This window comes from Xiphophorus maculatus, chromosome 11 (assembly GCF_002775205.1).
Source record: "Xiphophorus maculatus strain JP 163 A chromosome 11, X_maculatus-5.0-male, whole genome shotgun sequence".
Classification (NCBI taxonomy): Eukaryota; Metazoa; Chordata; class Actinopteri; order Cyprinodontiformes; family Poeciliidae; genus Xiphophorus; species Xiphophorus maculatus.
In genome coordinates, this window is record NC_036453.1 from 25,491,206 (window position 1) to 25,515,102 (window position 23,897).

A 23,897-nucleotide genomic window follows, 5' to 3' on the forward strand; every position below is an offset into this window, starting at 1 on the left:
AAACTAATTTGGAGTCTCTATTTTTTATTTAACACGTCCATCTAATAGCCCTATAAAAAGTATTCACTTTCTTGGATGTTTTACCCTGTTGCCCTGCAACAGACTGGCGACCTGTCCAGGATTTACCCCGCCTCTCGCCCGGAACGTTAGATGGAGATTGGCACCAGCACCCCTCCTGACCCCACTACGGGACAAGGGTGTTAGAAAATGGATGGATGGATGTTTTACCCTTGTTATTACCTTTACAAACAAATCCTGATCAGTAAAATCTGGGGTTTTTTTACAAAAAAATATCAACTTAAATATTCTATATATTTTCTTTACATTGATATATTAGACGTTTTTTGTATCTGAAAAAAGCCAACTTTTGTTTATCAAGATTGATGTGCAAAAGCAATAAAAAGGGTAAGACATCCAAAGGGGTAAATATTTTTATAGGCTTTGTAGGATTTTTTTTATTCTATAGTGAATATCCATAAACCTACCAGGATTTGTCATATCTACTGATGCTCAAGTGGTACCGCTCCACTTCCGGCGTCGATTCCTTTTTTAGCTCACGACTCTTCCATGTTAGCCAAACACACACATGCTGCTAGCATTCTTGCATATGTAAATAATCCATCCTGTGATCCTCGGAATAAACAAGTGGGAAAGGACAAAGGGCAAGTTGACAAAAAGCCACTTCAGCAGGAAACAACAGTGCTGTACTCTAAACTGGCTAGCTAGTGGCTAAGTTAGCTAGCTAGTAAATTTGTTTACAAGTGCTTCCTTCAGCTGCCCCATTTTATGACAATGATAATAACCAACAATAATCATTCTCTGCCTGTTTCTGTTAGCTTTATAGTCCTAAAGGACAGAGTTTAGGAGCGTGCTGTAAATACTTTCTCAGCTCTGGGTTAAAATTAATTATTTAAGTTTGTTAGCATTAGCGCACATTAACAAAACAGATCAATTCAAATTACAGTGAACACTCTAAACGTAAGAAAAGCAATTTAACAAAATGCTCATCTCACATAACCAAAAACGAAACAACTCAATAAATCTGGGTCAGCTGCTCAGTCAGCTTAATCTTCCATGTATCGTGGCTCATAAATTTCCTCGTGTCGAGCCAACAGTATAAAATCCTCTCATTTTGCTCCCATCCTGTCTCTGGAAAAAAAATCTCAGGGGTCTCCAACCCTAGTCCTCAAGATCTACCTACAGATTTCAGACGCAATCTTGCTCCAGCACACCCACCCCACAGAGCAGCCCTCCTCCACACAGCTTCAACCGGGCTAGTGGCAGCACCAATTAGCAAACACCTGCTGGAAATGTGTGTCTGCTGGGCTTATCACACAAACTACAACACTCACAAGAACGGTTGTAAACAGCTTCAATGGACGGGACGGAGAGGCTATGTTGTGATGACGTGCTGAAGGCGGAGTTTAGGAAAGATTAGGAGGTTCTTAAAGAGATAGATTCCAATTTCAAGGCATCAGATATGGATATGATGCAAAGGCATGTTTCTTTTAAGCTGTTTATGTACAACATTTTTATAACAACCGAAGGTAAAACAGTGGCTTGACTGAGATATAAAATGGCAGGTACAGAGTGTTTGTTTTTATTTAACAAACAATAAAAACATTCCTTTCCGAATATATTCAGGGACTAGAATAATAAAGCCAAAGAAAAACCAAAGAACTACTGAAGATTATTGGAATAAAATATAAAAAACTATTAAAAACTCAAGACATGTTCACAATACTTTACTGGCATTGATTTGTATGCAGTAACAATGCATAGCACAGCTAATGTAACTTTAATATGCATTATGAACCACATTCAAGTGAAAGATTAAAGCAGCACAGTGCTGCTATTGTTTGCCTAATCATTCCTCCCCCGGCTTTCAAGGGTAGGGATGACAGAGCAGGGACTAAACGCCTCACAGTTAATTAAAAGCTTTAGAGATAAGGCTCAGACGAGAAGCTACTGTCTGCACCGCTTTGTCAGGGTGAAAAAGGCCAGGACTTCCTGCTGGGGAGAGGAAGTGAGCTTGGTTAGAGGCGTGTGCATACGGGAGAGAGGAGAGTAGAGTGGAGGTTGGAGGAGGCGGGTTCTCGTCCCCCCCTCAACCCCTCACCACACACTTAAATTAACCAGCTCAAATGAACCAGCAGAGGAGCACACCGTGTGGCCCAAGGATACATAACTAACATCACGCTATCAGATCCCGTCCGCGCCACACAGGCACTTCAAAGCACCTTCTGTTTACATATCAATTATGGGGGAATCAGAGTCCAGGTTTAATAAAAACAGCCTTCTGCACATTAAAGTATGCAATGTTTACATGCCACAGAAAGTGCTATGTGAAACGATTTCAGGGCAATGAGGGTGAGCACCTGGGTACGGCATGACGCAGCTGCCACCTGATCAAATAAGCCACACAATGCACTTCAGACGCATAATCACGGCATTCATCCGGCTGCTGTCAGCTTCTCTTGTCCACATAATACATCAAAAATGCGATTAGAGGGATAATACCAACGAGTGGACCTGTTGCAGACACACAGCCTCTGCTAAGTTTGAATTTACAAGACAGCGTGGTGGATGTTTACGAGCGCCGACCAACAGGGGGCGTAACAAATGTACGAAAGCCAGATCTGTAAAATGAAAAAATGAAATAAATAGATAAAGAAGGGGTTGACCAGAGTATGACATCTGGCTCACATGTGCCCAGAAGGATTCAGAGCTTGGAACTGGTATGCAGATGAATTCCTTGTGACACTATGGAGGGCGGGGAAAAAAAATCAAAGAGCTAAACTTGTACTTGGAATATTAGAAATATTATGCAGCACGGCGGGGACTTTTATCTGAGGCATGTGCAGCAAATTGAATGAAATTTGAAAAGGCAAGAGGACAAAGCTTGATTTGTAGTCATCAAAATCCACACCCGCTATGAAAGGCTAAGCTCATCAAAGCCATCTATTTTTTAAATTTTCTAATTGTTAGACATTATGAACTTGGTCTTTCATATACTGAGGCATAGCTCTTTATCTTCAAATGGCTTATTGTGATTTTGTGCTCCCTGCAAGCCTCACTAATGTCACAATTACATTTCTATCCGGAGAGACTCAGACGGAGAAAGACAGCGATTATAAAGGTTTATTGACATGCAAGAATTAAGGTTCTTTGGCGCTCAGGCCCCGGCTGAGGACATCCAGCTGCGAATCGCAATAAGCTGGGATGAGCATTCCCGATGCTGGTTAGGAATGTCATCCCGCAGGGCCCGACACTGGTGGTGGAGGTCAGCAAATGATGGGAGCCTGAAGAGCCGGGAGAGTGGAGGTGGAGAAAGGGCGGAGGTGGGTTGAGCGCGGGTGGAAGCGGAAGATGCCATGGATGGAGGTCCTTATCAGCGGGAGCTTGGTCGGTGATTGGCCGTGACGTGGCTTGGTCTGGCGTCGATACGTCGACGACGATGAGCGATACGCACCGATTGGATGATGCAGGTGGGGCTAGAGAGTCTTCCAGTTTGAATTTACGCCAAGGTTTCATAATTACCATCACATGAAACTGTTTTCTTGTGATTTATAAATTTTGCTATCTCGCTGAAAGGAAAATTCCCAGTTTTCTTAATTAAATTGGAATTTAATTAAGAAATTAATTAAATAAGAATCTATTGAGCTCTTTTTTTTTTTATCTTTCAACTTTGAAGTCACTAGTAGTTTGATATCAAATCTGACTGGCTGAAGTGTTTTTCCACTGTCCCCGGCTATTTAATCATAACAAGAGCAGGTCGGCCAGGATCTCCGCACGCTATTAGTCTGTTATCTTATGATAAGACAGATTTACGACTTTGGGATGTGTTTGGATACATATTCCTCAGCTGGCAAAAAAAAAAACGTCACTGGTAATTTTCTTCACAAATAATAATTAAAAAATAAATTTTAAAAAATTCACCAGCAGTTGTGTTGTTGAGTTTTAGCTGGTGTGACTAGTCTGCATTTAGATCACGAGTTCTTAGAATACATTAGATAAACGGCATAAAATGTGGATAAGCAGCAGCTTTACCCTTTCTGGTAATGTCACAATAGATTCATGTGACTTTTAAATGTGTCAGACTCTGAAACAAATGAAAATATCAACCTGAAAACACATAAAAATGTGACAAAGAAACTGGCAGAAATTGAAAATAAAGAAAAACTCCCAGATCTGGTCACCAATGAGCAAAAAGAACAAAAAGGCAACAAAACAAAAGTGGAACATCACATCTAGCATAAAACTAACATCCTTTTAGAAAAACAACAACATATTCACACATCACAGCCAAATATTGTGGCGGTTGTGTGTAAGCTGGGTCACTTTGTGACCTAAAGCTCAAAAGGACTTGGGTTATGAAAGAGATCAGCGATCCGAAGCACATCAGCAAACACCCCTAAAAAAAAGATCTAAACCATTCAGAGCGGCTTCATCATTACAACAATTCACAGTTTATCCGCCTCACCGTGTTTCTCTCCTAGAAGAAGCCATTATAGATGCTGCTACTGCAATTAACCTCTTACTTTTATCTAGGATAGAAAGTTCTCCTGGTGGTTCTGTAACGCCAGAGGACGGTATTTTTTCTTTACTTTTTGACATGTGTGTAGACCTTAAAGCTCCACTATGTATGTTTTATAAAAAATATATACATATTTTATAACACACTATGGTATAAGTGACTAAGTATAAGTATATAAGTATAAGTGAATCTGTGACAAACAAATGTAGCTCCCCTGCCATGTTGCTAACAAGAAACAACCAATCAGAGCCAAGAGGTGGGTCTTAGCGCTTGTCAATCACAATCTCATGCAGCGCTCTTCCTCCCTCCTCCTCTTCTTCTCTGCTACCGCTGCAGCTTTTCCCTATCAGCAGATCCTGTTGTGAATGCTAGGCTAGTTAGCATGGCCACCCATGACAGCTTTAAACAGTTTTCCTAGAACAGTGAGTTGTTTCTCTGCTATTAGCACATTTAGCAGCGAGTATGTGATGTTGAGTGGCAGCGCCAAGTCCCTCCTCCTGGCTCTGATTGGTCGATTTTGGTTGGGAGCGGTGCATTTCAGATGTCAATACTAGCTGAAGGAGGAGGTGGACGAGATTAATCTTTTCACAGAATAACAAAGATTAAAACTGTCACAGCATGGTGACTGGTTTAACAAATATGTAAAAAAACACATTTTTTATAACTTACATAGTACATCTTTAAGTTTAGTAAAAGATGGCAAAAAACATGCATTATTACTGCATTTATAAAGATACAGAAAAAGCTAAAAAGCCCACACGATATAGAGGGAAATAATGATCACTACATTAAATGTGACCATTTAATATAGTCCAATATTTTGGTTGATTTCTTAAAAGTAAGTAGAAAGAGGAATGAAAATGTCACTTTGTACTGAAAGGAAGTTTGTCCTGGTTTAGTAAGACCCCGTTTGGTTTTCCAGAGGCAGAGAGTTAACGCTGAGCCAAGTCTGTTTGTCCCTAAAACAACTCTTCCAGTAAATGTTTGATCTTCCTCTGTTGGATGCTGAATTTCTGTAGGTCAGAGATTCACGGACTTCATGTTGAAAGGTCTCAATCTGATTTCTGGGAAATGCCAAAGGTCCAAAAACGACTACTGATTATATTAAATTTGCTTCCAACTTGCAAGCAAAAAGAGCCGTCACGTTACGTCTACAACTGGTTGTTTGGGATAAAAACGTCCTCTTGATTTTTAGCAATAAAACATAATAACTAATATTGAACTTAAACTTAACATAATTGAAAAATAAAGATGCTGCCATTTCACACAAGAACAAAGAAAACAAATAAATTGGCCTTTAAGCGAAACAAGAGAGAACAAAAAACATTGTAGTTATTTCCTAAATTCTGTTTATGATTCAGAAATTGATTTCTTATATATTTAACCCATTGCTTACCTGAAACAATTAACATATGGTTAACATTTAATGTTTAGCAGTTTATCTAAAAATAAACCACACTTATTTTATGCTTTTAAATTTGAATACTCAAAAACCCAGATATCCCAACATAGTTGTTTAAAAAAAAGCACGCATGTTTCATGTGAAAGTATCTCTGTGAAAGCATACGAACAATCCTTTTTGCAAAAAAAATAAATTTATTCAGTATTACACATCTACAGTAGTTTTGTTTGCATTCCGACTCACCGATAATTATTTTTAGGATGTTTTGTTTCTTTTACACAGCTCAATTTTGGACAAACCATGGAATTAACTGGGTTTTAATAAGCTGGTACATCGGTTTGCTTAAAATATCTAGAGTTTTATCATTTTTTCCAAAGGCTGTTTGACTCAGCAAAACAAAAAAAGTCTTTGGTAAACATGGATCTCACGCTGCTGACAAGTTTGTACTAAGAGGTATCTGCTGGGATGCTAGGCTAACATTAGCCTACTCTCTTTTTGTTTTCATATGGCTTGTTGATAATTTGGTTCTTGTTGCCCAAACTCCAGCCAAGCACAACTATGTAGTGAGCAACACACTGCCAATGGAGACGCACCAAACTTTGCCACAGGGGAACCAGAACCAAACCAGACATTAACCGGCTAGAGTGAGACTTGGCAATGGGGAAGGTGTAATAGAGATACCAAACGGCGCCTCGAGGGGCTTTAAATTATTGGAAAACTAAGATGAATTCAAAAATACCTAAATTATATCATTCTCTAGTTGCCAATTCATCTCTCTATGATTATATTAATTTGACAGTGATTCCAAACTTGCTGCATCGCCAAATGGGTCTAGATTACTTTGCCATTCGAGTAAAAAATATGAGACTTTTAAAATAACTGCTGTAGCTCACTGGAGTCCAGGGAGACAGCTTAGCAACACAAATTCCTGTATTTGTCTTGTTATCCTTGCAACAAGTAGTTCTAATATCAGCAGCTTCATTTCCAGCTATTTTTTTAAACAACAAGACATGTTTACAATCCCAACCACAATTTTGATCTTCTATTGGAAGTTCAAATGAGAGCTGGTAGTCACGTGTTGCTTTTAACAGGATTTATAAATGCCACCTGGCAATACAAACAACTAACTCAGGTGTCTGAAAGATGGCGCCCATGAAATGTTAATTACATGCTGGTCTCCTGATGATTTATTTCAACCACCTAAGAGTCAGTATTGAGATAGAGAGAACCACTTTTACAGAGTCAGCACCACTTTAGTACTGCAAGTATTTAATCAGTATTTGGCTAATTTTATTTAGACCTTTTCTCGCTTTAACGGGTCAGTTAAATATAAGTATCGATGTTTCCATAGTAATCAGCACTTGATTTTCTTCAGTTGGAGTCGTTTTCCTTTTCTTTTTTTATCATTGTTCAGGGTTTATAATCAAATTGCAACTTACTGCTTGGTGTGTAAATCAGGAGGTCTCAGCGCAAACAAAGAGGGCTGTTCAGAAGACACAACAACGCTGGAGAGCCTGCAGCGCATTAAATAAGGCCTCAGTGTTTGGCTGTTAAAACTAAATAAAACTGTGACAACATATAAAGCATTATTATTCTAGGTCAAAATTCAATAATAGAAGCATTCATGGTAAAAACCAAAACCCAGCAAGGGGAGGTGCGACCACTTCCATCTTCAATACCTGAACCACAATATAGAGGCATCAGAGTGGCTTCTTCATATACATTGCTGATACATAGCATTTTTTTTTTTGTCAAATGAAGTAAAACTAATTGATCAAGCAAAGAGTTTAGAGCATATAACTATATACTGTGTAAGGCTGTTTTTGTGTCTGTACTGATTTCAGGTTTTCCTTCAGATCTCACCTGCTAATCCTGAGTTTGACCAATTTCATGAGAACTGTACGTCTATTTATTAATGCATTACAGAGGATGTCCTTAATTTGATCGTATTTATGTGATTATTTAACTACTTTAAGACTGAAAATGGTGAGTTAATCGCTAAAAGCATTTAATAAAGAATAAATAAATCAATAATTGACACAGAAGAGCTCGATCAAGAGGAAATCTGACCAATTAAAGGGTCAAACTCTGTAACCGTGTTATCTTTGTTGACTGATTATTGATCACAGAAAATCGAAAAGGGAAAGATTTGTCAAACTACATCTGCAGAAGTTCCAAGCGCAAACACAGGAGGGATTATGCAAAGACGATCGGAGTGGGTGAAGCATGAACAGTGACAGCAGCAGCACCACATGCATGGTAATGCAGAGAGAAGAGGTAGGGGTTAGCTTTGAAAAGGGAAATAACTGAGTAAGAGCCGGGGAGCCAAAACAGGTGGAAGTTTTGAGGGAGTACTGCAGCCTTCAGATCGCTTATGGAGCACACAGTGTTTCTGGAGCTCTTTTTTTTTTTTTGGATGTACTCCAAGGCTTGTAATGCAGGTCTTCTTTGATAATGGCCCACAGTATGTGTAAGAGCACTGGGCTGCAGCCAAGGTACACAAGCCTTGTGGTAATAGTTAACCGGGTGGACAAACAGTGGAAGTCAGCGGCGTGGAGGTAGGTCAGAGAACTGCAGCAGACAGATGTGCTGTTACAGTCCTTCCCCCCTACACACACACACACCTTACACCCCCTAATCCTCACTTCCCCCCATGTTCTCCATCACAGCCCGATCCTCCCACCTTATCTCTCTCAGTTAGGACTGACATTGCACTTGAAGACTTGGCCCTTCGCTTAGCTTTTAGATTTGGACTGCAGCTTTCTAAACACGCTGCTGACTCATGTGGGACACAGAGAAAAAGATGGCCACTAACTTATCTTTATATCCCCTTGTAGAGGTGGAAATAGTTTTTTTTTTAACATCTTTGAAAAATGAGATTACATTAACATCTCAATTTGAGTGCTGCAGAATTTACATTTCAAGTATCCACTGCAGCAGAGGCAGATGTAGACATCGCTTAGCTCCACAAAAAAAAACAACAAAAAAAGAACCTCCTTTTATTCAATCTCTCAAAATGGGCAAAAAAAGACATGACTGGTGCTTTTTATGTCATCTGTGTTTCCAAGACAATTAGTGGCTTACCAAATCACATCTCATTTGACGTAGATTAGCAGTGTTAAACTGACTCTGGCAATCTCTGCGTTTATCTGTCTGCTGGTGATTTGTCATGGTCAGGCTTTTTATCCCCCGACAGAAGACAAGTCGGCGGAGGTTCGATGTTTCTGTGCGAAGGTGCATGCCTTGCTTTCGGCTCGACGCCTCAGACGGTCCAAGGACTCGCAGAGCAGCAGACGTGTCATTACGCCGATTCTCTGCCGACCTGTTGCTAATCTCAGAGCGAAGCAGACCAAACACCAAACCGCACACGGCTCTGCTTTGGTCCTCAGATCTGGCTTTCGGAAGGGGGGTGGGGGATGCTGTATAGCATGAATGCGGCGCTAGCCTCAACCTAGGGCCCAGAACAAAGAGCGACGCCATGCTCCGTTCCGCTCCCGCTCTGCAATCAACGGGGGTTAAAATAACAGCCTTTGAAGGGAACGAGGCCCGACTGCTGGAGCCATCTCAAAGTAGAAAACGAGCCATTCTGACGCTAAAAAAGGCTGCTCTGCCAGCCGTCAAGGTACAAGTCTTTTTTTCTTTTTTGCTGCTTTGGAGCAGCTCCGACAAAGGAGGGTTATCAGGAGAATGACCCTGATGAGACATCTTGGCCTACTTCTCTTCAATAAGAGCTGCCTTTTGATCAGCCTGCTTGATCTCAGTCGACCGCTATGCACAGAGGGCAGCTCACACAGAAATGGCAAAGATCTGCCTTTTCACTTTATGGCTGCAGGAAGCTTTGTGTTGGAGAGTATTGTGCATGCACAGGTTATATAACCAACTTGTGGAAGCCATGCCAGCAACTATCAGGTCCCCGCTCTGTGGTCAAGGGCATTTCAAAAGAATAGTGCATGGTTGAAAGATCAACATGGCTTGAAATACCTCAAGATAACAAATGCGAATTTTAAACACAATGTCTTGCATGCTGCATGTGGTGACTGGTTGACGGTTGAGTTTTGCATGCATCTCGTGTAACTCCAGCGGGTTACACGAGAGAGCAGAGCTGCATTTGCGGCACCCTAAACGACAATCTATCAGCATTCCTATTGGATGCCAAAGTATTTACTTTGGACACGAGACGGGGGCTCTGTGAAGGACTGGCTCTAATTAGGGGCAGCTAGTCGGGAGGTCATGGGCAGTTGGACTAGGCCTCAGAGATACACAGTCCTCAGTCAGAAGGCTGCAGTCTAGTTAAGACTTAAGTTGTTTTTGGGAGCATGCAACAAGGTGTCAGCTTGGCATCAATGGAAGTGGCCGTACTGTGGTTGTAAGTAGCAAAATGAAAAAAAAAGATGTTTTTTTTTAACATTTTTTTAAAATGTAACTGACCTTCAGATTTCAATATTTATTGAGAAATCAGCTGGAGACGAGTCTCAAATGACTTTCAGCTGACTGAACAGCAACTGTCCAGTCAGAAACTCAAAAGATAATCTTTTTCCAATTATGAATGAATCCACCATACCTTGCCTTCAGTGTTGAAGCTATTACTATGTAAAAAAAAAAAAAAAAAAAAACCAGAAGAAAAAATGGGCAATTTTCAAAATGAATGAGATGTTAAAATAATAAGGTAACAGAAAAATAGGACACTGAAACAAACTTTTTACAGAGGAAAATTGTATTTTGTAAGACATGTCGATACAATCCCGTGTTTTGCTTGGGCTGCGAAAGAGAGCAAGACTTTCAGAAGATGATGGAAAGGATGAAACGATTACAGCAAAGACTTTGTTTGATATTTTGCACTTTAAACATCTTGACTTTAAGAATCCTGGGAGCTTTTTTGTAAACTCTAAGTTACAGTAAGACTACATTCTCTAGAAAACACACAGAGAACTGGTGTTTTAACATGGCTAACGACTCTTGGTAACTGCTAATCAACAACCCCAAAGCATCATTCAGTTTTTGTGCTGGTACAAACTACCAGAAAACGGCAAAACTGCTGAAACACTGAGTTTATTTAAATTAGCCTTTAAATCAAGGGTTTAGAGGCACTTTAGAGCTGTCCTTGATTCATAATGACTGGAACATTGATCAATATAGTTGATGTATATTTGCTTGATGATTTTTAATGTGTTTATTTCTTGTTTAATAATTGCCTACTGTATTATGCTTTTATGATGTAAACCACTTTGAACTGCGGTGTTGCTGAAATGTGCTATAGAAATAAACTTCACTTCACTTAAGGACAATTCACGTCTTGCATATGGAAATTCAAATGTCCCGTGTAAAAGATGAACGCATTTAGAACATGGATTTCTAGACAAAAAGTAAAAACAAAAACAAACAGATCATATCTGGTTCCTCTAAACAAAGTGAGCCCCCCCAACGTTACACGACTTTCCAAAGACAAGTCAGGTGGTTCATTTTGTGTCGACGCCTTTCTTGGAGCTCCCTGATGAACAAGAGGAAAGCTGTCTTCAGAAATTAGCACATCAGCTTGACACTATCAGACACAAAATGCCTTTGGCGAACACAACGGCAGGCACTTTGTTTTTTCCCCCCCCAGAGTAAGACATCCATCATCATCTGGCAGCCATGTGACTGGATCTGCAGCCATCAATCTCTCTCTGTCAAGGCGCAATCATCAGAGGAGACGGCTGATATTACCTCCCTTTTAACAGCCGCTTATTTTAAAAGCTGAATATTTTATGTAACATTTTTTAAGCGTGTGCACAGAATTATGATTCTGTAGAAAAATGAACTATAATCATACAACAGACATCAGTGATTTCTATCAAGAAAAGTCAAATTGAGGAACCTTCTTGCTTTTTACCCTCACTTATCTCCATTTGCCTCTTTCTGTTTTTGAGTCTTTGAAGAACTCTATCAAATGTTTGTCATGAACATGAGCCTTGAATTGAACCAGAGAATGTGTTATAAACCACTATTAATCTAAAGCTAAATTTGTTTCATGGCAAATTATTTCTTCAAAATACATCCAGCAATTACTTATCCTTCTTACATCCTATGCAGTAATGATGAAATCTATTACCTCACCCTTAAAAAAATGACTGTGTAATTTTATTTGTCATTCAGGCAAAAATGTGCTAATATGCTAATCTAGTCTTAGCAGTAGGCATTTAGAGTGTGATTGCTTTGAAAGTGTAAAAGGGGATTTGTTTTTGGTCAAATTAAAGAATTAAAAAAGAAACATTTTTCATTCTGAAATGAATACATTTTGAATTTTCAAAAATAAAGAGGAAACTCACGAATTTTTGGGAAAATTTTAATTAGACTTTTTGCAATTTTTAAATCTTTTACCAACTAAATGTTGAATTTGTTGTCCTCTATCCATTGTAACATTTTATTCTTTGTTTCTTTATGTGTTCCAGTGTTTCTGTTTTTAGGTGCCACGGTCTTCCTCATCACCGCTTTTAGCACTGCAGCTAATCGGTGCCAACAAAAATAGATCCCGTTCCTGGACTGGCAGCCAACAGCATGTGAATTAGCATCATGCCTAGAAAGAAACGCACACGTTGTGCCTTTTTTCCTGAATATATTAGGTTTGCTCTACTAAAAAACACGTTAATTAGCGAATCTTCTGCAAATAATATGGCGTTATCTTCCACAGAAAAATCCGCAAACAGGTGAATCCTTGAATGCTGAACTGCGAATTGGCGTGGATCCACTGCAGTATTTATTTATTTTTGTTCTCTCCTGTTCTGAATTGGTGCTAATCTTAAAGATGAGCTTATTCATTACCGGTGTTCATTTAAAATGTATTTAACTCATCCCAGTTCACTGACACATGCCCAATCCCATTTACATCAAAAGTCTGAACTCAGATCAGGAATGACATGACACCCAACCCTAAAGCGCCGGTGTAAAGATACATCCAGCGGACGAGATCAGACATGACTTCCCTGATAATTTTGGTGAAACTAACAATCGACCCCCCTTTTATTTTTTGTTTTAACAAACAGGTTTCACAAATCATAAACTGTATAAAGAAGCAGTGTTCTCTGTGAAGTAATCCAGAATAAATAAAATAAAATGAATAAAATTGTCCTTTCTTGTGTTTACACAAGCAGAATACGGGTTTCAGGAATCTAACTCTGTGGGTTCAGTGTTGACGCATCCATATAAGGTTTGACTAGTCAGGTTTTCATTTTGTATAACTTAGCCCCAAAATAAGATGCTAACTTCAGTGTTGCTAGCCACTAACAGTTAGCTCTTACTGCTAACTGATTATCTACGTTCATCTGCCATTCTGCAGGCCTGTCTTAACTAAAATGCTTTTTGCCATATGAGAAAGTTAAGCAGAATGCATTCAAATACTGTATGATCGTGTCCATTAACAGAGGTTTTTTAGTAGAAAACCTGAAAGACACAAAGCAGCAAAAAAGCACATAAGCAGTTTATTCCACTATCTATCCCTATATTTGTGCTTGTGGCAGCCACATTGAAATTTGAGGTCAGAGTTGATGGGAAAAACTGCAACCCTCCAAACTAAAGCCACACAGCCAAGTTCATCTGCTTTTTATCAAAAGTGGACATGTTTGGTCTCACAAACATCACAGTTTTTCTTCCTGTATCGGCCACACGTTTACACGAAACCGCTCGACAGGCCAAACACGAGGTGTCTTTTATGATCGAGCAGGCACACGAAACACAATCTGTCACCGGGGTTGGCACTGCATGGTCCTCATATCGTCTTTGTTTATAGCTGCACTGTGAACAGATATGCCAGCTGCTTGGACTTCCACCTGACAACAGTCGTGCCCCGACCGACACAGGGTGGTCTGTGGCCTTTTGTCTGCGAAAGTGATCGTGTGTTTATTAAACTGTGGAAAGGACAAACTCAAAAGCAGCATATTTGGTTCTATCAAAACCAACCTGTTTAGCTTGTTCCGGTGAATTCGAACGTCTTTGTCATGACGAAACCCTACATTTGTGCCTTGCTTTGTTCACGCAATAAATGAATGTGGTGGCACAAAGATTATTAGCAAAAAACACTGAAGCATTTCTTAAAATAAAGGGAGAAAGAAGGTCAGAGCTGGAACATGCTGTTTGGAAGTGACCATGTGACTCACAGACATAGAACATATTTTGTCAGCAGTGTTATCTCCCTTAATCTGGGGTTACAATATGGCTTTTGTAGTCATGCAGCACTGAAAGATCTAAGTCTCTTTGATCTCGCTTAATAGAGTTTGGTAAATGATCTCAGTACAGGAGCTCCACCCCTTATGCACTCAAACACACTTTGGACACACTTGCAGAGATTCATTCATGCCTACACACACATAAATAGTAAAAAAAAAAAAAGGGGGGAAGAAAAAAAAGAGACCATCACACAGGTGAAAGCTCTTCACCCTTCGGATCATTGAGCCAATCGTTCAAGCGGCAAAGTAAAAAAGCAAAAAAAAAAGCGTGCTACTTTCTTGCTCTTTTGCTTTTTGCAGACGCTGCTGCCTTTTTAACGATGTTGCTCTGCAGCTTTGCAGCTGTAAATCTGTCCTTCATAAACATGCTGAGCAAATAGTTTTGTCGTACGGAACCCAAACAACTTTGAATGAGATTGCTTCGCTTTGGGAGGTACTTACAGGCTGTATTTACCAAAGAGACGAGCACAAAGCTATAGTGAAAAAAATAAAAAATGTCTGAGCAAGTGACTAAAGGAGCCACAGGGAGCCTGGGAGAGGGAGGGTGTTTGTCAGATAGCATTTATCTGTGGCGTGGTGATGACTCTTTTCCTCCAAGTTCTCGGCAAACGAAGAGCTTCCTGCCTTTTGAGAGCGTGCGGCCGTTTCTGTCCTTGAAACTGAAGCACATGCAATGAATTACAACCATTTTAAAGAGCTGTCAAGAAACAAGAGAGGGCTGGTTAGGAGAAGACAGGAGAGGACAGGAGGTGAGCGGGGGAGGGAATTCGAAGCTGCTCTGCTAGGATGAAGAGGAACAACACAGGCAGCGAAATGAAAAATTGCAGGGAGGCTTCTGAGCCTTTGATGTCGCCGGGAACAGAGAGGTCTGCTCTTATAAGTTGTTACTGGCAGACGTCGTGGCCGAAATGACCAAAATATTAACCGGGTGATGTCCTGGTCAAAGTTTTTTCCCCCAGTACATTCCTAGTTCTTAGGTAAATACTGAGTCCCTGTCTAAAGTGAATCAAATCAACGCCACATATATGCAAGAAAACCAAGGATTTTTCACTGCAGTAAAATAAAACTACATCACTATCGCATTGGTGTGCAAAAATGATTGTGATTGTAACCAGCTTAAGAATTACAATTCAGTCAAGAGTAACATTCTGCATGCTTGCAGTATCCATTGAGCTGCTAGGTCATCATCAGCACAATTACTGTCTATTTTGATGTGGCTTGCTGATAACTGAACTCATAATACCTTTAAATTTGGCTCCAGTTAACTCTGTGGAGATATGACTCAGCATTAGCAGTGTTTCTTATGTGCATTTTGAATTATCACGTTACAAAAGCTGGATAGAAACTGCAAAATTTGAAGAAACGTCCTAAAATTTGCAAAAAAGTTTCTACGCTCAGTTGAGGTGGTTTTTTTTAGCTTTTCAGAAAATACGCTCAGGGGGAGATGGAAACGCATTTGCCGAATAAATACAGACGTAGCAAACGCTCCCATCGACTGGTGGGTATGGGCCTTAACGGGGGACATTCCCCAAAAACTTTCTAAATCCAAACCTCTAGCTTGGGTGGAGGACTCGCTAAATTTTTCCGAGATGTGTGGTTCGTGCTAGTTTGCAACCTTTACATCTTGTTGGGTTCTCCTCTCTTTCCAAACCGGTAGATGGAAACATGCCTAATTCGCCTTTTCTTCAACATTTCAAAAGCTCACAAAAAATTCACATGACCAGTTAGATGGAAGCATAGCTAATGTCACTGAATAGCAAATTTAAAGACCTTCTAAAGATTCTTGACTGGATTTAGGTCTGCGCTTTGGGTTATTTTAACACATGTTCATGTAAACCATTTTATTGCAGCTTTGGCTTCATGTTTGGGGCTGTTGTCTGCTTGAGGGTGAAACTCTGCTCTGCTACAAGTCTTTTGCAAGCCCCTGAAAGGTTTTCTTCTAGGATCGCCCTGTATTTAGCATCATCCATCTTCTTATAAACTGACCAGCTTCCTGGTCCCGACTGAATGAGAGTAGCATGATTTTTGCCACTGCCATGTTTTACAGAGAGATAGGGGTGTCATTATGTGTGGTGTTAGTTTTCCACAAAACACAAAAATGTTTGCAAGTAGGCCAAAGATATCGGATTTGTTCTAGAATTGCCCAGTCCATAGCATAGTGGCAGCATGTAGATTTTCCATCCATCCATCCATCCATTTTCTGTTCACCCTTTGTCCCTAATGGGGTCGGGAGGGTTGCTGGTGCCTATCTCCAGCTACGTTCCAGGCGGGAGGCGGGGTACACCCTGGACAGGTCGCCAGTCTGTCGCAGGGCAACACAAAGACATACAGGACAAACAACCATTCACACACACACACACACCCCTAGGGAGAATTTAGATAGACCAATTAACCTAACAGTCATGTTTTTGGACTGTGGGAGGAAGCCGGAGTACCCGGAGAGAACCCACGCATGCACAGGGAGAACATGCAAACTCCATGCAGAAAGACCCCGGCCGGGAATCGAACCCAGGACCTTCTTGCTGCAAGGCAACAGTGCTACCAACTGCGCCACTGTGCAGCCCCTCATGTAGATTTTAGTTATTTGTTGTTTTTCTTGTTTTTTTTTTTTGGTTGAGACATTGAACTATTTAGGAAAATCTTTTACTTTCCGACGTTTTGCAAAGATGTGAAACCATGGCAACAAAGTATTGTTTTTACAAGTGGGAGCCGCTGATTAGCATATCAAGAGCTCAAATAACACCCTCACTACAATCCCAGATGTCAGAGGAGTTGAAAAAGAGGCTTCAGATGCAGACAGAGAAGTTTAAACCATCTCTCTAATCCATCATAATGGATAACGATCACATCCCAACTCCAACGTCTCTCTGCCCGGGTTTCCAACCATACGGCCAGACACAGCCTTAAAGAGGAGTGGCAAAAGCAAATGAGGTGGATTAGCAGTGACTTATGAAAACGTTTAATTTACCTTTGGGAAAAATAAAGTATTTTTAAATTGAGCTGAATCTGTCCAGAGCATCTTTTTTCACCTTTGCTGTTTCCTCTTCAAAGCACTGCTGTTTTTCAAAACAACTCTATTTATACTGAAAATAACTTGCAAAGTAGGTGACGTCAGAATATAATTGGTTGCAAAAGATTTTACTTAGGGATACCAAAGCAGATGAGAGATGAGAATGACGACTAATGTCTTTTCCAGCATTTATTTGCTATGTCAGTATTGATTCTGCAAAAAACTGAAAATCATTTATCATCTCCTTCAATCTCACAATTATGTAATTGTTTGTGTTGGTATGTCCTCTAACGCCCTATGAAAAGACAATGAACTTTGTGGCTGTCATGTAGCAAAACTGGAAAAAGTTCAAGGACCATGTGAGTTGTCTTTTTGTATTACAGGACAATGTACAATAAGCATGAGTGTACGGACGCAAGAACTATCGCTTAATTTATAAATAGTTTTAAAACTCCATAGCAGTTATATAACTGGCCAGATCGTTCTGCCCATCATGACCTTTTGCTTTGCGTAGGCACAGATGAAGTCAACCCTTCTCGTCGGTGGCTCGTGAATTCTCATGAGGGGTGGTACAACTGTCATGCGTGCAACACGGTTCTCTGTAAATCTCTATAAATGTGGCCTTGATCCCCTCCAGAGAGAGGACGGCTTGGCCTCCACGCCCACGATGGATCAGCAGCCTCTCCTCTCTGCTCTCAGTGGATCGGTTTCAGCTGGAAAGCGACAGGTGCTTCCCTCGACTCGAGCTGTAGCGACAAACTCCGAACGGTTGTAGGAGAGGCGGTAAAACCGCCGTGGTCTTTGCCACCAACCCTAACAGCACTTCTTCCCTGACCGGTCCCCAAGCTACCATTCAAGGAAAACGACAATACGCTTGTGTGAATGTGCGCCTATGTGCTTTTAAAGATGGTGGTGAGTCACCTTCCTCTGCTGTAACAGAAGCGCGGTGAGATGAAGGCAAAACTCAAAAGAGCTGCTTGCATTCGCGGCTCCCTCAGTGTGCCAGCAGTTCCCCAAAGGGACCCACGGTGTACGTGTTCAAGGGAAGAGAGAGACGCTGTTTGTTTCTTTTTCCGCCCCGTGGGCCAGTTCCCTGATAAGCCCGGTAGTAATGGCTTCACCATACAACACTCAAATACTATGTGCCTGTCTGCGCGTTTCTGTGCTATAAAAAGATATCAAATTTAGCATGGGACTTTGTTTTGCAGATGTGTGAGGGAGTGGCTACATGAGTGACAGTGATAAAGTGAAGAAGCAGACAACTTTCTTGGTTATTTGCACATGGAGTGCTATGAAAGAGAGACAAAAATGTGTTGTGTAACGTTAAAAAATTCCAGACGCAGCCTAATGGCTAAAAAAGAAGGGGACTGGGAGGACTGAGACATCTGCCGATCCCCCCTTCTTCTTCCCGCCGTCTTTGGACGCGTCTCCACAGCCGTCACTTGCAGAAAACGGCGGACAGGACAGCGGTAGCCCCAACTTCCTGTGTTGCAGGGCTCTGTTTTGTCAGATCCCTGCTAAGGAGAAACCATTAGTGCGCGGCCTGTATGATTGCCTGGACACACGTAGGGGTCTGCTCATGGCATGAAGCCAGACACAAGATAGAACTGAGCTCTTGCTGGAGGAAGGAGGGGTTAGCATTGCTAAATGGACCAAACAGGGGGTGGAGGGGTAAATAATCACTTCTTTCATCCCGTATGTTATAGAGTAATAACTAGGCTGTTCCTGAATGGTCTCCCCTTCTACAAAAATAGCAGTTAATAACACAAAAATCATAAGGCGCTGTGGTGAAAGCAAGGAGGAAATTGTGAGCTTAGGACGATTTTGCTTGTTCCTTTACTCGACTGCCAGAATCGCCAAAAGGCATATTTATATTCGAGTCTCATATGGCTCCCATATCAGCGGAGCCAGGAGAAGTCTGAATGTGTAAAATACAGACTGGAACCCTCCAATGACTTGAGGCTCACCTGAGGCTCTTTCCTGGTTGTGAACAGATGAAGAAATAAAAAAAGAAAAAAAGTTGGCTCGCATGAAATTTATATTATGCAAAACAATAAATATGCTGACTAATGCTTGGCATAAAATAAAAATAATGTAAGCACCCACAGTGCCTTTCAGGAATATTCATACCCCTTCAACGTTTCCACATTTAGTCTAATTAGAATACAAACTTCAATGAAGTACACCAAGGATTTATGTGACAGATATAGACTGAGAATAAGTCGTTCATAATGGTGAAGCGGAAGGAAAAATATGCATAATTTACAAAATAGAGTCACTACTTTAAACAATTTTTTAAGTTAGCTCAAATTGAGAGCATCGGTGAAGACCAGTTTTCAAGTCTCGCCACAGATTCTCAGAATCAGGTCTGGACTTTGACTGAACCATTTGAACACTGTAACATGCTGTGATCTAAACCAATCCATTGTAGCTCCGGTTGCATGTTTCAGGTTGTTGTCTTCACTACCCCAATCTCAAGTCTCAAAACCTCCAAAAAGGAATTACTTCCAGGATTTGCCTGAATTTAGTGTCCTCATAGAATGATACTTGCACCATCAAGCTAAAGCAAGGAATGAAAACATCTCAGTTCTCAAAAACATAGTGGAAAATGACCAAAACTACAAAAGTATGAAATGCAGAAAAACAAAACTGCTCCCTCAAAATCCAATTACAATTCTTCTTCTACTGATATGTATGACCAATAATGAAAGGAGTGTCACACTGCTACTAGAAACCTGCTGAACCAGCTGATTCTAGTAGATCAACAGAGAAAATATGATGCAAAATTGACAGAAACACAGAAAGTAATCAGGGCTGTTGCTAATCTGGCATGCACCCAAACCTTGTTTACACAGTTAAAAAACCTGTTTTCTAATTATTTGTTCAACTGATTCTAAGGTTCATGCCACCATTAGGCACATTAGCACTTCTAGCACCTGTTATCTTGTCTACTGTTTTGCAATAAAGGAAATTAATGCTTTAAAAAAAAATCTAAATAGCTGTTTACTTGTCCCATTATATATTTTTTTACCATTTTTCTTCTGGTTCACAATAACAAACTACCTTTTGTAAAACCCAGTAAAAAATATATCAAAGTTTTCGGTTGTAGTGTGAGAAGATGTGGAAATGTTTAAGGGATGCGAGTACTTTTTCAAGACACTGCACACAGGCTTCAATAAACTTTAAAGCTCCATACATTTTTGACATATTAGTAGAACTATGCATCATGACAGTTCCTGCAACGTTAAGTGGCAAGGAGCCCTAAGGAGTCCTGGACAGGCTGCTATCTCATCCAGGGAGATAGGAAGTATGGACAGGAAGTTCAAAGGGAGGGGGAAGAGAGGGCCCGAATGGGAAGCCCAGTGTAAACAGACTCAGCTTTTAATCATCCCAGCTCACGTTCGGAACTGGTCATGCTTTGATGTTGTCCCTTAGCGCCCGCTCCGCCCTCCCATGCCTCGTTCCCAAACGGCTGCGTCGAGGGCCCGGGATGAGGGCGCCGTGGAGATAGCGGCCCCGGACAGCCAGGGGGATTCAGTGAGAGAGAGAGGAAGAGGGAGGTGAGGGGGAAACATTCAGTGCCGTTTAGGAAACTGGGAAAGGGATGTAGGGGGAAGAGGGGGCGAGGAATGTGAAGTGGTGGAGAGTTAAGTGGTGGCCTGCCTTAATTATAGCTGATGAATCTGAGGGAGCTCTCATGGGGGCAACATGGCATAAGGAACAAAGAGCCAAAAATGCCACAGTGAGAAGGGGAAAATAGAAAGTCAAGACGGTTTTAAGTGGAAATAGGTGGAGCTTTAATGATGCTCTGTAATTGGGCTCCGTGCCTGTTAAGGAGGATAAAGTCCATCTCCTTCTCCCCGCAGAGACCCAAAGGAAAGCTCCGAGCGTTATCTCCCAAGTTTTGGGACCTCTCCTCTCATCACCGAGCTCCATTTTGGAAAGGAGACGGCGAGAGAGAAAGAAAGAAAAAAAGAGAGTGAGACAGAGAGAGGAATTCCTCTGCACTAGTGTTTGTCCAAATAGTACTGGCAAGAACCCAGCCAGTGTTCCAATGAACGTGTCCATTCAGCGGACAGGGCATACTTCCAGGAAGACCGCAGTTTAAAAGATCAGAGGGAGTTACGTACCAAAGTGAAGGCACATGACTTGGATGTGCTGAAGAAAGCTGTGAACTCCCTCTGTCCCCCGGTGGTACATGTTTGGCCCCCTTATCTTAGCCAGCATGATAACAGGGGCAGTGTTATATAAAATCAACTCTTTTTGAGCTGTACATCATGTTAGAATGCATTTCCCCTCATCGAAATCAGGGGTGTTGCTTTGATTCATTCAAGCATGTTTGAGAAATTGTTTAATCTCCGCAGCCATTGAGCTGTGCAAAACGCCTTGGTGGACCCAGCGCCACATTCGAGACGGTGCTCCTCCTCAGAGCGACTTCCCCACTCAGCTCCTTCAGACTAGTCAACTAGCAAACACCTGGTGGGACTACACATCAGCGCAACGTTGGTAAAAATGTTTTTAAGGCTTAACAGAGGAGCAATGTTGTGATGATTTCCTGCAGGTGAGGTTTCATAAAGAGCAGGAGATTTTAAAGAGTTAGAGTCCATTTCAAGACGTTAAATTACGAAATTAATTCTCTTAAAATGTCATATTTGACATATATTTAGCATTTATGCAACAACTGAAATTGTGCTATAATCAAGTGTTTGGAAAATTGATAATACTGCCATTTAACCTTTTAAAAGGAAATGCCACAGCAGAAAACTAACTACTGCATAAGTTAACCATCCTACTTATAGTTATGATATGTTGGAAACCCGTTAAAAATTTGAGATGCACTGTCAAATCAGCTGGTTTGATTGACCTGGCTGGTGACCGGCCGGTCGGAAAGTCAAAATCACATCAGCGCCACACTTAAACGTTAACAGGCTGTGGTAAGAATAACACTCTTTGTGTGGGTGCTGTCACTGAGTGACGATGACCTAAGGTTAGCTATTATTTGTTTTAAACCTGAAGTCTGAGGAAGCACAGAGATGGACCCAGCTGTTTCAAAAGAAACCGTTTTTCTATGATAGCTACAGTTCATTCAGGCTGTGAAAGAGCAAGAGAAAGCAAGACTTCAAAAAGCACAAAAATGCTCCGTTTTATTTGTTTTTAAAGTTGATATCTCTCTCTGTCATTGTACCTTTTGGAACTTTCACATTCTCTACAAAAAATACACTCAGACTGTTATCCCAGTAATGCTAGCCAATGCTAACCATGCTAATCGCTAACTAACATCAAAGCTGTCCTTATTGTCATTATTTTGTTTTGAAATTTTTGTTTTACATTGACTGCTCCCTTTCTCTCTTTTTTAAACATTACATTTGCTTCTAATATAAATAATTAATAACATTCAGGACACAATTCTTGCTGTTCTAACATCAACTTACGTTGTAGTTCCTAAACAAGAACTCGAAATTAGCTCAGAGATCAGAGTTTTACAAGAACCAGACATCAGCAATTGAACCCAAAACTCAGATCTGAACCTCTCCAGGAAAAACACACCTGCTGAACATTTATACTCATATCTTTGATCAGATATGGAAGCCATGAGGATTAATTACACACTGATGTGGTTAATACTGAAGACAGATTACAAGTGAGAATCAAAACACGCAGAGAATTTCTACATAAAACTTTCAAACCTTTATCCACTTCATCCACTGAATGACAAGAACATAAAGCGGGCACATAAAGCTGCCAGCAGTGGCAAAAAAAGACCTGTTGAAACAGGTCGGTGTGCTAACAAAAAGCATCCTGCAGCATAACATCATTTCTGTGCACTGTAAGAACAGTTTTCAGAAGAGATGGTCTGCATGAAGTTTACCTTTCTGGTTTTAGACAGAACTGCAATCGATGATCTGACGACGCCTGCATGGTTAGGTAGGGAGGGAAACAAAGGATTTAGGCCGCAGGTATTCTGAGTGTGGCAGAGATCAGAATGGTTATCTTAAAGCTGGAAACTTCTTTTACTTATGTGTCAAAATGTGAACCACATAAACCTGTATTTATCCTTAACAAAAAACAAAAACATCCATCTCTGAAACTCTGCAGGATGAAGAAAAAAGTGAAAAAAAAACCCAAAAAGCTAAAGTAAGCTGGAAATCCCAGAGAGCTGGAAACGCCTTTGATCCGAGCAGCGCCGTGATGTGCATCTGTAACAAGTTTTCAACATCTCACACAGACATGGCAAAGTCAGATGAGCTTTACACGGAGAGGGATGAACAGGGGAGGTTTTTAACCGTGTCTAACGCAGGGCTTTCTCCGTGACGAAGCCGCGTGAAACCTTATCAATTACGGCAAACTGAAGCATCTGGCTAAACGTTCAGAAGTAGCCCCACACCTGGTGAGTGAGGAGAAACGAGATCTTACAGTACCTTGTATCTGTCGCCCCGTTCCTTTAGAGACGGTAAATAAATTCACACAGGCCAGCTTTATAGCTTAATCTGCTCTTGAATGCTAAATATGCAAACTGAATAGGCCACATACTTTATATTTTCAAGGTTAATATTTTTTTTTATCAAAAAGGGGGGGGGGGACAAACAAAGGGCGTTTATTGGTCTCAACATGATTAGCTGCTTTTTGAAAGCCTTGTGCCGCACCTTGATATTAAATGCATCAGACCATGGAACATCAGATTCCAAAAATAGCTGATGCGAAAACAAAGCAGTCACGTTGGAAAGGATGCACGACTTACAACAGTTGGCA

General features: G+C 40.9%; 1 protein-coding gene and 1 long non-coding RNA gene across 2 annotated transcripts in view; one reads left to right on the forward strand and one right to left on the reverse strand.

Annotated features, from left to right (window-relative positions):
* Positions 1-23,897, reverse strand: part of rnf43 (ring finger protein 43) — a 98,739-nt gene that overhangs the window by 71,688 nt on the left and 3,154 nt on the right. The gene's annotated exons all lie outside the window — the stretch shown is intronic.
* LOC111610106 lies at positions 9,921-12,978 on the forward strand. Its single transcript, XR_002753493.1, has 3 exons — positions 9,921-10,305; positions 12,368-12,538; positions 12,607-12,978. It is a non-coding gene; the product is annotated as an uncharacterized LOC111610106 (long non-coding RNA).